The sequence below is a fragment of the Miniopterus natalensis genome, chromosome 3 (genome assembly GCF_054644295.1).
Source record: "Miniopterus natalensis isolate mMinNat1 chromosome 3, mMinNat1.hap1, whole genome shotgun sequence".
NCBI lineage: Eukaryota > Metazoa > Chordata > Mammalia > Chiroptera > Miniopteridae > Miniopterus > Miniopterus natalensis.
In genome coordinates this window covers 47946928-47961822 of record NC_142083.1, presented here as the reverse complement: position 1 = coordinate 47961822, position 14895 = coordinate 47946928, and the positions used below count along the sequence as shown (strand labels likewise).

Below are 14895 nucleotides of genomic sequence, written 5' to 3'. Positions count from 1 at the left end.
TTTGCAGTACAAAAGATTAATTCAGTACTTCAAGAATCACTCTCCTGCAATAGGCATTTATGTTCAAAAAGATGAGAAAATTATCAAACTGCATCTTTCAGGATAAATCTCTCCAATAAATGTCATACAGAATAAAACTATCAATTAATAAAACCTATCTTTCCTTTAGTAATAAGAGAAAAATGACCCAAATGTTTGGTTATAAATTTTTTATCACACCTGGGTAGATTATACATCAAAATGACACCCTAAATAATATATATACATGAATAATTCACATTTGTCTTCATTTGAATTTCCCCCAGAAGCATACTTTGTGACAAAGATTCTAGTACAAGTAGTTGATTTGGGAGGAGATCTCAGGAAACACTGTGGTGGGTGGAGTGGGAAGTCAGTGAAGGGGGTTTCAACATGGCAGTTAACACTGTAAGCAACCAGACCTGATACCCAAGGAGGACTCTGACAGTTGGTAGAGGATATGCCCGAGCATGGAATGAGGGAGCTGGGTATTTATCCACCATCATCAGTGAAGGGCTGCTCCTCAAAGGCGTTGATTCATGGACACTTCTGACAAGCAGCGGCGCTCAGACCAGAGAAAGCCCTCAGATAGATCTTTCCACCACAGGGGTAGAACCTGAAGGGATATGGACAGTCTCTGCTATAATATAATATTTTAGGCCATTATCTGTTAACATTATCTGTAAAGGTTCAGAGAGTAAATACTTTAGGCTTTGTGGGCCATTACAATCTCCGTTGCAGCTGCTCAACTGTGCAGTCGTAGCACAAAAGCAGCCATAGATAATACATAAAAAAATGAACATGGCTCAACAAGGACAGTCAAAAGACAAGGTCTCTGATAGCAAGTACACTGACCTGGTTCCCAAGGAAGTCACAAATGCAGGTGACCCAGACTTGCAAAGATGTGATGAAGAAGCTATTAAAGAGATAAAAGAAAAGACAAGAGTGGCCTTAGAAAAATCCATATCACAGAAGGTAGCTGTGGCCATGCCAGTTAGAGCAGCTGATAAACTGGCTTCTGCTCAGTTTATCCAATACACACCATCTCAACAAGGAGTGGCTTTCAACTCTGGAGCAAAACAGAGGGTTATTCCAACGGTGGAAATGCAGAAAGATCCAATGGCGCCTCCAAGGTTCAATATTGATAAGTCCCCAGGAACCACCTTTCCTCCCGCATCAGTCACCTGGCTAGGAATGAACAACAAAAGTGGAAGATTCCTCCTAGCACTTCAAACTGGAAAAATGCAAAGGGGTATACAATTCCATTAGACAACGTCTGGCTGCTGATGGAAGAGGGCTGCAGACAGGTCAGGCTGATGAAAATTTTGCTAAACTGGCTAAAGCCTTCCGATCAGCAACATAGAGGGCCTTTGGTTTGGACAAGTTTTGGAAGAAACCAAACAGCATGGTGGCTCTAAAAGACCCTTAGATAGAAGCCACTCCAAAGAATATGAGCATGAAGGCAAGAAGAGGCAGGAGTAGATACACCTCTTTTCAAAGTGAAAGGTCTATTATCCATAACCCTAGTGATGCAAGTCATATGGGGGAACACTCTGTAAATAGGCCAGGATAAAAACTAAGTCTGGGTCTCAGCAGTACTTTCTATTATGGGAGAAAGGGGGGATAAGAAATTCTACTTTGAACTATTTAGTTTTTTTTAAAGTGGATTGTGTTTGTGCTTCTCCCACCTTTTGGCATTTATAGAACATACTGCCCCAAACATGAAATTAAAACCACTTCCTTTTGTTTGGTGTTAGTACTTTGAGGTTCATATTTTGTGTAAGAATGACTGCTTAGTCTGGTTAGGGCACATACCCAGGTTATGGGTTTGATCCCTGGTCAGGGAGTATGCAGGAGGCAACAGATCAATGTCTCTCTCTCACATTGATGTTTCTCTCTCTCTCTCAAATCAATTTAACAAATAATAATAGCCCAACTGGTGTTGCTCAGTGGTTGAGTGCCAACCTATGAGCCAGGAGGTCACAGTTTGATACCTGGTCAGGGCACTTGCCCAGGTTGTGGGCTTACTCCCCAGTAGGGGGCATGCAGGAGGCAGCTGATCAATGATTCTCATCATTGATGTTTCTATCTCTTTCCCCCCTCTCTTCCTCTCTCTGAAAGCAATGAAAATAATAATAATAATTAATAATAATAATAATAATAATAATAATGACTGCTTATGTGTCAAGTTACCCAAACCACAGTGAGAAGGATGTTCACATATTGGAATTGTCCTGCCAAATGATGTTTGCCCCCGTTGTGCTCGTTTTAATTTGGAGTAGGGAAAATAAGTGCTTGCCTGATGCACCTATTTGTTTCAAATAAAATAAACAAATAAGCAGTTGCACTCATTCTGTTAAAAGGAACTTGGCTTTCTCCCAAAACATTAGTATGTATTTCCTTAACCTGTTAGACATTTCTTAAGCAGGAAAACTGAGACATTTTCTAATATGAACGGTGGTTGTGGGGAATAAATGAGATTATCTACTAAAAGAAAACATCTAGCACAATGCTGAGTACAATGCAGACAATTAGCAATGTTATTTCCAGCTCCCTTCCCCTTCTCCTTCTTGGTTTTTGAAAGTAATTTTTTTATTAAGCACACACATACACATGCACACACACAATCCTAGCTCAATCTTTTAAAGAAATGTGAAAAAATAAAATTAAATTTTATTTCCCATAGACAAGTCTAACCTCTTTTTGCAAAAGAATCTTATTTTATATTAAGAAAAAGGTGGCAGTTTTGTTTGTGTGAGGCTCTCAAAAATAAATCAAGTACAAATATAAAAAACTCACTCAAAATTGAAACTCTGTCATATAACTATAGGTAACCTACTGTACAGAAACATATCTTTGTTTTATGTGCAGAAGTTCTTTACACTAACATTTGAGATACTTTTAGTTACTTAGTTAATGGTATTTATTAGAAAGTGTAAAATAGTGTTTCTTGAAAAAGTCTCCAGAGGGAATCTGAAAAGTTAATGCTTGACCAGCAGATGGCACTAACCTCTCAAAAATCTTTGTGCCAGGCAAAGAAAACAGCATTCAAAAGTTAAATTGGGTTAATCTCTCCCCACCCACCTCATGGATACAGACCACAGTGTGGTGAAGGCCTGGGTCAGGGGATGGGGGGTGCAGGGTAGAAGGGGTCAGTGGGGGAAAAAGGGGACATCTATAATACTTTCAACAACACAGATAATTTTTTTTTTTAAGTTAACTTACAGCTGGAAGTTAGTTAATTGCTTACTGATATTTGTGCTTATATGTACACCCATCTTGAAGATTCACAGGAAATTATTTCCTACAGGTCAAGACTCCTTTATGTGATCCTACTAGACTCTTGCTTTGCTGTTCATATTTTAATCTATACAGTAGAAAAAACATTTCTCACTGTACGACCTTTATCACATAAGCTCAGTGAAGAATTTGTTCATGTTAGGCCATGAGTAAAGAAAAAATACTAAAGTTACGCCCACCTCTCAAATTTTAGTTATTTTAAATCCAAAGTAACACTGTAGAAACTGATTTAAACCAGCTTTTTCAGGACCATTAAGATTTGTAGCAGGGCCCAGCCACGCATGGCTCAGCAGTTGAGCATCAACCTAGGATCCAGATCACAGTTCCATTTCCGGCAGGGCACATGCTGGGGTTGAGGGCTCAATCCCAAGCCAGGGGTGTGCAGGAGGCAGCCAATCAATGACGGCTCTCTCATCACTGATGTTCCTCTCTCTCTCTCTCTCCTTTTTTCTCTCTGAAATCAATAAAGATATACTTTAAAAAAAAAAAAAAAAAAGACTTGTGGTAGGAAGTGGAAATACTTTAGATGTATTAATGAGACATGGAAATGCCATTCTTGAGGACTGCATATCTGCTTCTTCCCAAAGGAGTTAAGGTATAGCACAATGTACATAATATGTTAAATTTGATGTGAACAAAACAGAGGAATAAAATAAAAATCAATACTCATATTGCTTATATGTGCATAAGGAAATTTGAAAGTGTACATAAGAAAACATTAACAGTGGTTACTTGGTGGGAGAAAGGTAAGTACTGAGGAACCAGGAGGCTAAGAAGACTTTATAATCCATGTTTTTTGTTTGTTTGTTTTTTTAAATATATCTTTATTGATTTCAGAGAGAGGAAAGGAGGGGAATAGAGATAGAAACATCAATGATGAGAGAGTCATTAATTGGCTACCTCTTGCATGCCCCCGACTGGGGATCTAGCGCGCAACACGAGCATGTGCCCTGGCCCGGAATCGAACCCTGATCGCCTGGATCCTAGGTCGATGCTCAACCGCTGAGCCACGCCCGGCTGGGCTATAATCCATGTTTTTATACTTCTGTTAAAATATGTATCTCTATTGTCATTAGATATTTTTGTTTTTCAAAGTCATTCCTTAACCGAGTGACTCCATCCCTTTCCTCCCTAAAGGGTCCAGCAAGCTGGTTCCTCACGCCTCCTACTAGTCCCCAGAATCTCTCATTCCATTCTCCTCATAAATACCCCAAAACTTTGCCCTATGCTAAATTCTACCTCCAAACCTACTTCCCAACTCTTTAGGGAAGTAACCAAAACAAGGGCCTTTCACGGAAGGAAATTCTCCCTTATTGGGGGAGGTTGGAGAGGGTCTGACAACTACACTTAAGTAGTTTATTAAAGTATTTTTTCTGAATACCTACATTCTCAGCCTAAGAGAAACTCCAAGAGGGGTTTCCTCCACCTCATGAAGTACTCATTTACCCACTAGTGGTGCCCCTCCTTCCACACAACACAGCATTATCCACCCTGTGACCATCCCCGGCTCTTCATTTTGGGGAGTCCTGATATGCATGGGTCACCATCCCTTTTATCTAACACTGAACTAAGCTACATCTACATCTCTCTCTAAATAGGCCAAAGGCTCTGCGCAAATTGGAGAAACACTGAAGAGCTAGTTAAAACTCAGGGCTTTGGCTCAAGCTCAAGATGAGAGGGATAAACAAACCCTGCCCAAATGGAATCTAGTTCTCATATATTTTCCTGCCTTTCTAACTAAAGCCAAATGTTTGAATATTTCCCAAATTACCTCTCATGAAATTTATTGCATTGTTTTTCCTTTCAAAAGCAGATGAACTTATATTGACATTGTTAATAGGTTTATCTCAATGCATACTAGTTTTTCAGTTTGTTTGTCATAGGGTATCATGAATCTCCACTGTGGCTGGCCTGGTGGAGATTCTATTCTTTGATAGACTGACTGACACATCTGCTCCCTGGGCCACATGTGTACAAAAAAAAATTATGGGAGCCCCCAACTGATCAGAGTACTATCTCACACAACTTTTTGCCATTATTTTTATTCCTGCCATGGATATAGGGAAGCCAGGAAAAAAGAATCCGTGAGATTAGCGAATAATTAACATCAACAGTGGGAAAAGTGAAGTCTCTGACTTGACATATTTCAAAATAGTACTAACAATGCTGAATACTTCAGTGGTGAATTTCAGAATTCACTGCAGGTGTTCTCCCATTTTATTTCCACAATTTGAGACAGACATAATTATTTCCATTCTATAAGTCAGGAAATGAAGATTCAGAGATGATAACCAAATTTCCTCAGATCACACAGCTAAGAAGAAACCAGCCTGTGAGGTGCCTGGATTAGGCTTCTCTTCAACGATCTCAGAGCAAATTTCTGTGATTATTAAGTTTAACAACTCTATCAGCAATGGGTATTTCCAAGTTCAAATGAGTTTAAAACTTGATGAGGCTATCTAATGCCTCAAGAACAGTATCTACAGAGGTAGGGAATTCCAGAAAATAAGAGCTAAAAAGGTTAATTTATTCTGACAGAAGGATGATTAATACAAGGTAAGATTACCTGTCTCTAATTAACCTAGTCCATTATTGAGTTCTTACCAAGAATATGGATAGCAGAAAAGTGACTAAGAAAGAATTCAGCTAAGGAAGTTTAAAGAGAGTATCATTCTGGGAATAATAATCATTATATTTGTTAGCCATTGGGAATCCTTAAAATTATCTTAATATTTAAGCCAGAATCTAAAATACTTCTTTATTCAAACTTCTTTTAAGGGGACTATGAGGCTGAAGATTAACAAATACACTTAAATATCTACTAACATTTTTAATTGTATTTCAAAGGTATTAAAGGGAAGTCTGTTTTGTTTTTTTTTAATCAATGACAATCCTGCTTATTACATTCAAAGCCTTTTAATGAAAAGTTAAACATTGTTACTGAGCTATATTCTTGACTGAGCAATGATTTAATAATAGGCCTAACTCCTCTCCCTCGCTCTAATAGCCATCTTATACCCACCATATTCCAATAGGAAGTCAGACAAAACTAATACAACATTACTCATTAATGGTACTTCTAATGACCTTGGAAAACCAATGCTGCTCTAAAGTTCCCTAACTTAAAATCTTAGACACTGAAAAGGATCTAGTTTGCCATAACCCGTGGGTAAGTTTGTGGGGGTTTATGGTGGGTTTTTTCATTATAGACTACAGTATCAAATAAGAGTGAAGGATATTATTTAGTTTAGTTTTAAGCTATAATAATAGAATGTTGAATGGGATTTTTCCTACTGTCTTGGAATTGGCTATTCTAACCAAAAAAATGACAAAAAGATAAAAGAATTCCATGCTTTTAAAGACCTCTCCAACCATTTAGGACAAAAGCCTTCCTGAGGACTTATTCAGAGGCAGGGGAACCACTTCTGCTACTTCCAGCCAACATCTCAGCCTGGGTAGGCAGAAAAATATTTCCTCACAGCCCACCAGATGCCAAATGAAGGCAGAGTTTCAATGGAATACGAAATGTGACTGCTGGCAAGGAGAAGATTCGCAGTCCTCAACCTAGGCGATACTTGCGGAGGCAGGGACCCAGAGACCAATCCAAAGCTTGCCTTCAAAGTGCAGCAAGCCCTGTGAGGGAGTCAGGGGGAGAACTTTACTTGTGTCCCTTGAAATCTGGGAGCATATCTGAACACCAAGAATTGTGCCTGTTTCTTTTCTGGAGATTGTGAAGGAGGAGCACTTGCTGGCTGAGCCAAGGAAAGTAAGACGAAAAAGACCATGCTATAGGGATGTTAAGAAGGAGGTGAAGGAAACTTCTAACCTATTCCAGGTTTCCTAATCTACCAGAGAGTGCAGAGGAGGACTTTCATGTTTGACTTGATATGAAGGAATACAGAGAGGAGAAGAGAAAGCCCAAGCCCTGGGGTACCTGACAGCTGTTTCTTAAGGGAGTTGGGATGTAGACCAAAGGTGGGCAAAAGGAAGACATGGGTGTCTGCAGTGATGTGGTGGACCAAAAAATTGCAGAAAGTTATGAGGAGACCACCACATCCTCAGTGACCCCAGAGCAGCAATAGAATCATGTACAGTCCTCTGGGGAGGGGTACTTCCTCATCTCCAATAAGCAACCCCTGCCATCTCTCATATTTCTCCTCCTCAACAAAGGACTTAGATGCTAGTAGAGGGAATTGAGAGGATTACATTTGAATCAGATTTCAGATTGGATTTTTACACTGGAGTGAAATTAGTTTGGTTTTGCTTTGTTTTTTAATAACTGAAAGTGATGAGAAAGTTGTGGAATGTGCCCAAGAAATTATCTTGGGATATTCTATAAAGCACTATTGGGAATTGTAATTGGAAAAAATAAAAACATTATTGTGTTAATATCCACCAAGTAGAGTCTACTCTATAAAACTCTTTACACTAAAATGTTGGCTCTCTAAAGCAGGCTAGGAGAGGTGGGTTTTTTTCAGGAGGAAGGGATTACACACTATTCAAACCTATTTGTGTCTTGACATTAACTCTGTTAATTTCATTATGTCATTATTTCTTAGTCTTTGTTATACAAATAAAAATATTTTCTTTGTATTTAAAAAAAGAACTAAACATTTCAACATTCAACATTCATTCATTCATTTCTTTTTCTTTTAATGTTCAATGATATCTGAACTTTTTATTGTTCAATGATATCTGAACATTTTATTGTTCAGAACTTTTTATTGAACTTTTTATTGCCCCACCAAGGGGTGCCCGACTTCTGCTGCCTCTAACACTTGAGAACTTTGTTGTCATTGACTTCAGACACCATCCACAACCCTGTGGGTGGTGGTCTTTTGGATGGATTGTATGGAGTGGCTGTTGTCCAGGGCTTCAAGAAGATTAAAGTACTCCCCTTCTTCCAGCTGGTGGCGGTAGGTGGTGATCTCAGCCTCCAGCTTGACCTTGATGTTCAGAAGGGCTTCATACTCCTGAGCCATTCCTTCATTTCAATCTCCCTCTAGCCAATATCCTCAACTTAATTTCCCACCTCTTTCTATTTAACTGTTTGCCTGATAAAAACTGCCTTCTCATTCCTAGCACTGGGGGCTGCTGGAGAAAACACTATAACTGTTCAGGTTGGTGTCTCAACTGATTTCCAGTTTCTGTTCTCAGATCCTCCGTATCACTCAGAAATCTTTCTGGTTATTTTGCTCATTTCCCTTTCTCATTCTCTAGTGATTTCAGAGCTCTCCACTTTCCTCAAATCTCCAACTAAATCACTCCTCAGCAATGTCTGCATAGAGAAAGTAAAAGCCATTGGATGAAAATTCACTTCTTTTCCTGCCAAAAAAAGTTTCAAACCAACCTGTTTTGAACCCATTCTTCCTCCTATCCCCCACTCTCTATTTAAGTGGAATGTGGTCTTCATACTTAAAACTAATCCTCAGGATTGCACTCTAAATCCCATCCTTTCTACCTTCTGAGAGAAGTGGCTTTATCAATTGCTTCTCTTTCATATTTTTAACCTCACCCTCTAGATTGGTACCTTATCAAAAGTCTTTCCTGAATGAGTCTCCTTTTAGCTTTTGACCTATTTTTCTTTTCTCATTCACAACTAAATTGAAATAGTTGTATACCTACTCTGCTCATGGGAGAAGGTGGGGGTATGCAGAGAAAAGTGGAAGCAGAAGGAGAGTCAGAGCCTACCTGATACAGGGTGAAGGCAGCACCTCACAAAGGTCAGTCCAGCATGGAGAAGTTAAGCCAGAGCAGGGTGAGAACACATCCACGTAGAGGGACAGGTTGGTGTGGCAGCAGAGCCAGCTCAGGGGAAGAGCGCATCTACATAAAAGGGGATGGCAGTGGAAAGGAGAGATTGATTACACACAAGGGGATTGATCAAATAAGGAAATACAATAAGGCCAATGGGAGCCAGCTTTCTCAGTGTCAAAGAAGGGGTTATATATATAGAAAGGGAGATAATCAGAACAAACCCTGAAGTGCTGGGTTAGAACTGATGATATCTGTACAATCATGATTAGATAGACAGACAGATGACAGATTATATAGATAGATGATTGACTGATAGATAGATAGATAGATAGATAGATAGATAGATAGATAGATGATAGATGATAGATAGATAGATAGATAGATAGATAGATAGATAGATAGATGATAGATGATATAGATGATAGATAGATGATAGATGATGATAGATGATATAGATGATAGATATAGATAGACAGATAGACAGATAGACAGACAGACAGACAGACAGACAGACAGACAGACAGACAGACAGATAGACAGATAGACAGATAGACAGATAGACAGATAGATAGATAGATAGATAGATAGATAGATAGATAGATAGATAGATAGATAGATAGATAGATGATAGATAGATATAGATAGATGATAGATAGATAGATAGATAGATAGATAGATAGATAGATAGATAGATAGATAGATAGATAGATAGATGATAGATGATAGATAGATAGATAGATAGATAGATAGATAGATAGATAGATAGATGATAGATAGATAGATAGATAGATAGATAGATAGATAGATAGATAGATAGATAGATAGATGATAGATAGATGATAGATAGATGGATGGATGGATGGATGGATGGATAGATAGATAGATAGATAGATAGATAGATAGATAGATAGATAGATAGATAGATAGATAGACAGATAGAGCGCAAATGTGTGTATACATTATCCTAGCTCTCTCCGCTGAGAAATCCTTGAAGCACTACACTCCAAAATAAAAGAGCACATCTAATGCCCAGATCTTGTATTCTCAATGTCATTCTCCACAAAAAAGATTCGGGGCTAAAATGGCTGATTCCAGGGCTAGGGCAGAGGAAGTAAAAGATGAATTTGTCAATATCCTGTGCCAGAAAGGAAGTCAAAAACTGATGAAGACATGTCAAGAAAACACAGAGGCCACATGGAAGGGGCTTCTAGTAGCTAGATCGCAAACAATTTGAACATCATGATAAATAATGATAGTAATGAATTAAGGCCTAGAGGTTTTCTTTTAATTATTAAGGGAAAATTAATTCATCTTTTCAAGAGTTAAATTTATACAAACAAACTTAATCCACAGTACTCACTGTTGCTCATGCTTTCTGATATTTTGCAAGTGTCCAGAATGTTACATCCCATTTCCATTCATAAATCGATAAAAATTTGCTTCTCCCAAGCTAATATTGAATTATTTTCCACCTAATTATTTGGTTGTTTCTAAAATAAAAATATATTTTAGAATATATAAAAATTCATTTTAAAATAACATATATTTTTAATCACCAGGGTTTCACATACCCAGTTGTTGAATTTACCAAACCTATGAATGAATACATATTTGTCTTCAGAAATGTTTTTAGTGATTTTAATTTCTGAGACAGCATCTATACATAATCTCAATATATACAGCAAATAAAATATATAATCAAGACCTTTGAAATTAACCTTTCTGTTATGTACTTGCAAAGCTGTTCAGAATACTTTGTTAAATGTCAGCTATGAAACTATATTAAAAATACAGATAAACAGTTTCATTTAACCTCCCCAAATTTTTACAGTCAGCTATTTTGCCCTCTGCTATGGCACACAATTGCATTTTTCCTAAGCAATCAAAAGCAAGCTGGAAGACTCTTTGTTCATCAGTTGTAAATAATATGCCAAATGTAATATTAAGTAGAAAAATGCTGAAAAGGGATATATGTATTTTTAATATGATTATTACTTTCCAACCACAAAACTTTTTTAACACAGGCCAGTAATTCTTATTTACTTTGACTGGGATTGGACAATAATACATCATGATGGTGCCCTTTTGGCCACCAGCATACATTTACAAAATTATCGTCTGAACTCAAATCTTGTGTTTAATTCATCAGTCTCATGTGGTTTCACGTGGTTATTTGGAAAAACTTCACACAAGATTCTACAACCTTATGATAAAAAATTGCTTAAAATAACATTCCATTATCAATTTATCCAATATCAATAAACATTTATTGAGTGTGTATTATGTGTCAAGCACTATGCTAAGTGCTGGAGATATAAAAACGATTAACACTTGAGCACTAGATAGGACATGGAGAGTGCACTTGAGAGGCTTGGAGTGTTGTGAAAGAGACAATAAACGTAAAAACTACATCAGAGATTGTTTAGGAATAGGGTTTTTCAAAGGTTCTGTGAACACAGTAAAGAAACACATAATCCCAACTAAGGGAGAAGAGAATGGTTACAGAAGCCTTCTTGTAGGAGGAACTGATAAATAAGTCTACTGACTTGCTTGCAGATCTTGCTTGCTTGCTTAAGAGCACAGGTTTCAGCTAGCACTGCCTGTTACTAGCTACATGAGATTGGTCAAGTTACTTTATCATTCTAAGTTTGTTTTCTTGTTTATAAAATGGATATACTGTAATAGCATTACCTCATAGGGCTGTTAACAGGACCAAAGAAGATAAAGAGCAAAAACAATTATGGTTAAAAAGTAATAATTATAATAAAATATGCTAGTATTCTGGGTGTTATACTGATGATCTCTTTCTCATTCACACACACACCCCATTTAGTGTACAACCTGGTGGTTTCTGGACTTCATGGCCAATTTATACATGTCCTATTACTCGTAAGAAAAACACTGCTTCACCCGGCTGGGCATGGCTCAACAGTTGAGCATTGGTCTAGAATCCAGGAGATCGGGGTTCGACTCCCGGTCAGGGCACATGCCCGGGTTGCGGGCTCCATCCCCAGTCGGGGGTGTGCAGGAGGCAGCTGATCAATGACTCATCATTGATGTTTCTCTCTCTCTCTCTCCCTCTCCTTTTCTCTCTCTGAAATCAATATATATTTTAAAAACACACACACGAAACACTGCTTCATCCCACCAACCCTGACCCAGTCCTCCCATCCTTTGTTATCAGCCAGACTTCCCAATACCCCAAAAGGCTTGACTTCCTGTCGTTACTAGGCACGCCTATGCCATGTCCATTCTTTGGATGCAAGCCTAATCATTGAGGAGGCTCTGGACTCTGACTGCCATAACTCTCCTCTCGTTTTTCTCTGTTGTCACATCCTCCAGAGGATGTATCTCTTGCCCTTCATCTTCACACTGCTCTCTGAGGGTCTTTCTTACCTTTGATTTTGTGATTTGTATGCAGTCCACTTAGCCAGCATTGTCCTCCAGTGACTGGCCACCAGGTGTCAATGGCCAGCATTTCATCTCCTTTGGAGTGAACATCACTGCAGAGACAGAAAGAAAACAATGTGATTAAAACACAAAAGTATTGAGGTTTGTGAAGATGAAAAAGGCTAGCGCTAGAAACGGAAAAATGGTATGGCCTTTTATTCCTTCCCACATTACCCTCTTTGGGATCTGACTTTATTTTACAGTCTTTCTCCTTCAACAATCTCCCATTAGCCAGCTATCAAGTGACTCTTTCTGAAAGGTTCTTCTTTCCCTCTTCATTTGCAGAAAGAACTAAGGGAGGGGGCAGGGCTCAGCTCAGTTTCTTCTTTTACATTCATTCACCTTTGCAAGGGCTTCTACCAAGTTACAACAAAATAGATTCAAATAATAGCAAAAATAGTAATAATAAATGGAAAATTAAAGTTAAAAGACTTCTCCCTTTTCAAGTAGCCCACTGGTAGAAATAAAGCATTTCTTATTTCTAAGAGTGTATGTAAAATATATGATTTGGACAATAGAATTATTATGTAAAATGCTATCTACTGCAGCTTCCAAATTTTGTTTTTAACCCACACCCCATAAAACTATTTTGGTGCCTGGGCTGGTGTGGTTCAGTTGGTTAGAGCATCATCTGTGCACAGAAGGGCTACGGGTACAATTCTAGGTCAGGGCACATATCCAGGTTGCCATGGTTGGAGTTTCCTACGGGAGGCAACTGATGATGTTTCTTTCTCACATTGATGATTTTCTCTCTCTCTCTCTCTAGAATCAATGAAAAACATACCCTCAGGTGCGGATTATAAAAACTATTTTGGCTTTACCAAAGCATTACTCCCTTTTTTTTTTTAATTGATCTCAGAGAGAGGAAGGATGAGAGAGAGAGCAACATCAATGATGAGAGAGAGTTGTCATTGATTGGCTGCCTCCTGCACCACCATGACTGGGGAATCTGGCCCACAACCGGGGCATGTGTCCTGACTGGGAATAGAACCAAGATCTCCTGGATTCTAGGTCTATGCTCAACTGCAGAGCCACGCCCAGCCAGGCTACTCCCACTTTCTATAGACCAAGACAGATTAGGTTATTTTAATTTCTAAATTATTCATGATTTAATTCTGTTGCTTACTTTGGCTATTTTGCTCTGTGTGTGTGTACCTCGGTGCCCATAAAACCCTTCCTATGTTTCAAAGTCCAAAATATTAAAGCATTTAATTTCTTTCTATCAGATTTTCTGCAACAAAATAATTTGAAATTCATACATAAGTACAAAAGTGTTATATCAATTTGGCACAGAAATTTTCAGTTGCTTCATGATTCCACTAAAATGTGTTGATTTAAGTAGTTTATACATGAACTAAAGAAATGTTCGTGCTAAACAACAACTATAAAACCAATTGCTGATTATCCAAATGTGACTTTTCTAGAGCACAGATTAAATGTGTGAGTTTAAGGTTTAGCTATTCCCTAACCTGTCTCCTGACCCAGGAACAAAAGTTCATTTGAAACACTTAAAATTCTGGAGGCAGTGAGTCCTCAGCAAACTTTTAAAAAACTTAAATTGTCCCTCTTCCTTACAGCTTTTCCCCAACAAACACTTCTTTCATCATAACTTCTTCAATGTGGTAGCAAGTAAATTCCCCAACAACAGGAAAGACAGTAACATGAAAACTGAGCTGATCACAGATGGGGAGAAATAATAATTCTCTCTTACAATTTTTAACTTATGATAACTTAAGGATAATAATTAATAACAGTAAATAAAACTAACCTTAAGGAGAAGATCCTTGAAAAGTGCTTCCATTAAATGGTATTGAGAAGCTAGTGGCAGTAAATAACAAGTCTGGGGTTTTTTAAATCGTTTATAATAATTTTCTGTTCATCAACAGAGAAAATATAGATGAGTGGAAGGACAACATTCTCCAAGTAAAATATCAAATACAAAATTTGTTAGCCAAATATGAACTTGATATTAAAAAACTGAGAACTGGTTCCTTTCAATTATACTTTGCCACTAAAACTCAATATTCACCAAGAAAATATTAGCTATTATAATTAGAATGCTTTTACCCTTGTTACATAAAGTTGTGCTTGGTCAAAAGTCATAAAATAGTTCAGAAAAGAAATTTAGCATTTCTGATCCTTCTTGTAGGCCCAGTGCCACTTGAGCCTGAATGAATAAATGTCCCATACACCTATTACCAATTCATTTAAGTTAGCAGGCCCTAAATGTTACAAATCTGTTCAAGAGACTATCCCCTGGAGGCACTAAATAAATAGCCAAAGAATTCTCCATGATAAAAAGCATTATCATAGCCTAAGTGGCAATGCTCTTCTTTCTTAGTTATACATCTATTCTAGATGGAAATGTAC

The 14895-nt window shown here is 37.9% G+C and overlaps 1 long non-coding RNA gene across 1 annotated transcript; it reads right to left on the bottom strand.

Annotated features, from left to right (window-relative positions):
• Nucleotides 1–566: 566 nt before the first annotated feature.
• Nucleotides 567–10545, bottom strand: LOC107539595 (uncharacterized). The gene is made up of 4 exons (XR_001603418.2): nt 10436–10545; nt 9010–9144; nt 874–934; nt 567–634 (listed from the first exon to the last, which is right to left on the bottom strand). It is a non-coding gene; the product is annotated as an uncharacterized LOC107539595 (long non-coding RNA).
• Nucleotides 10546–14895: the final 4350 nt, after the last annotated feature.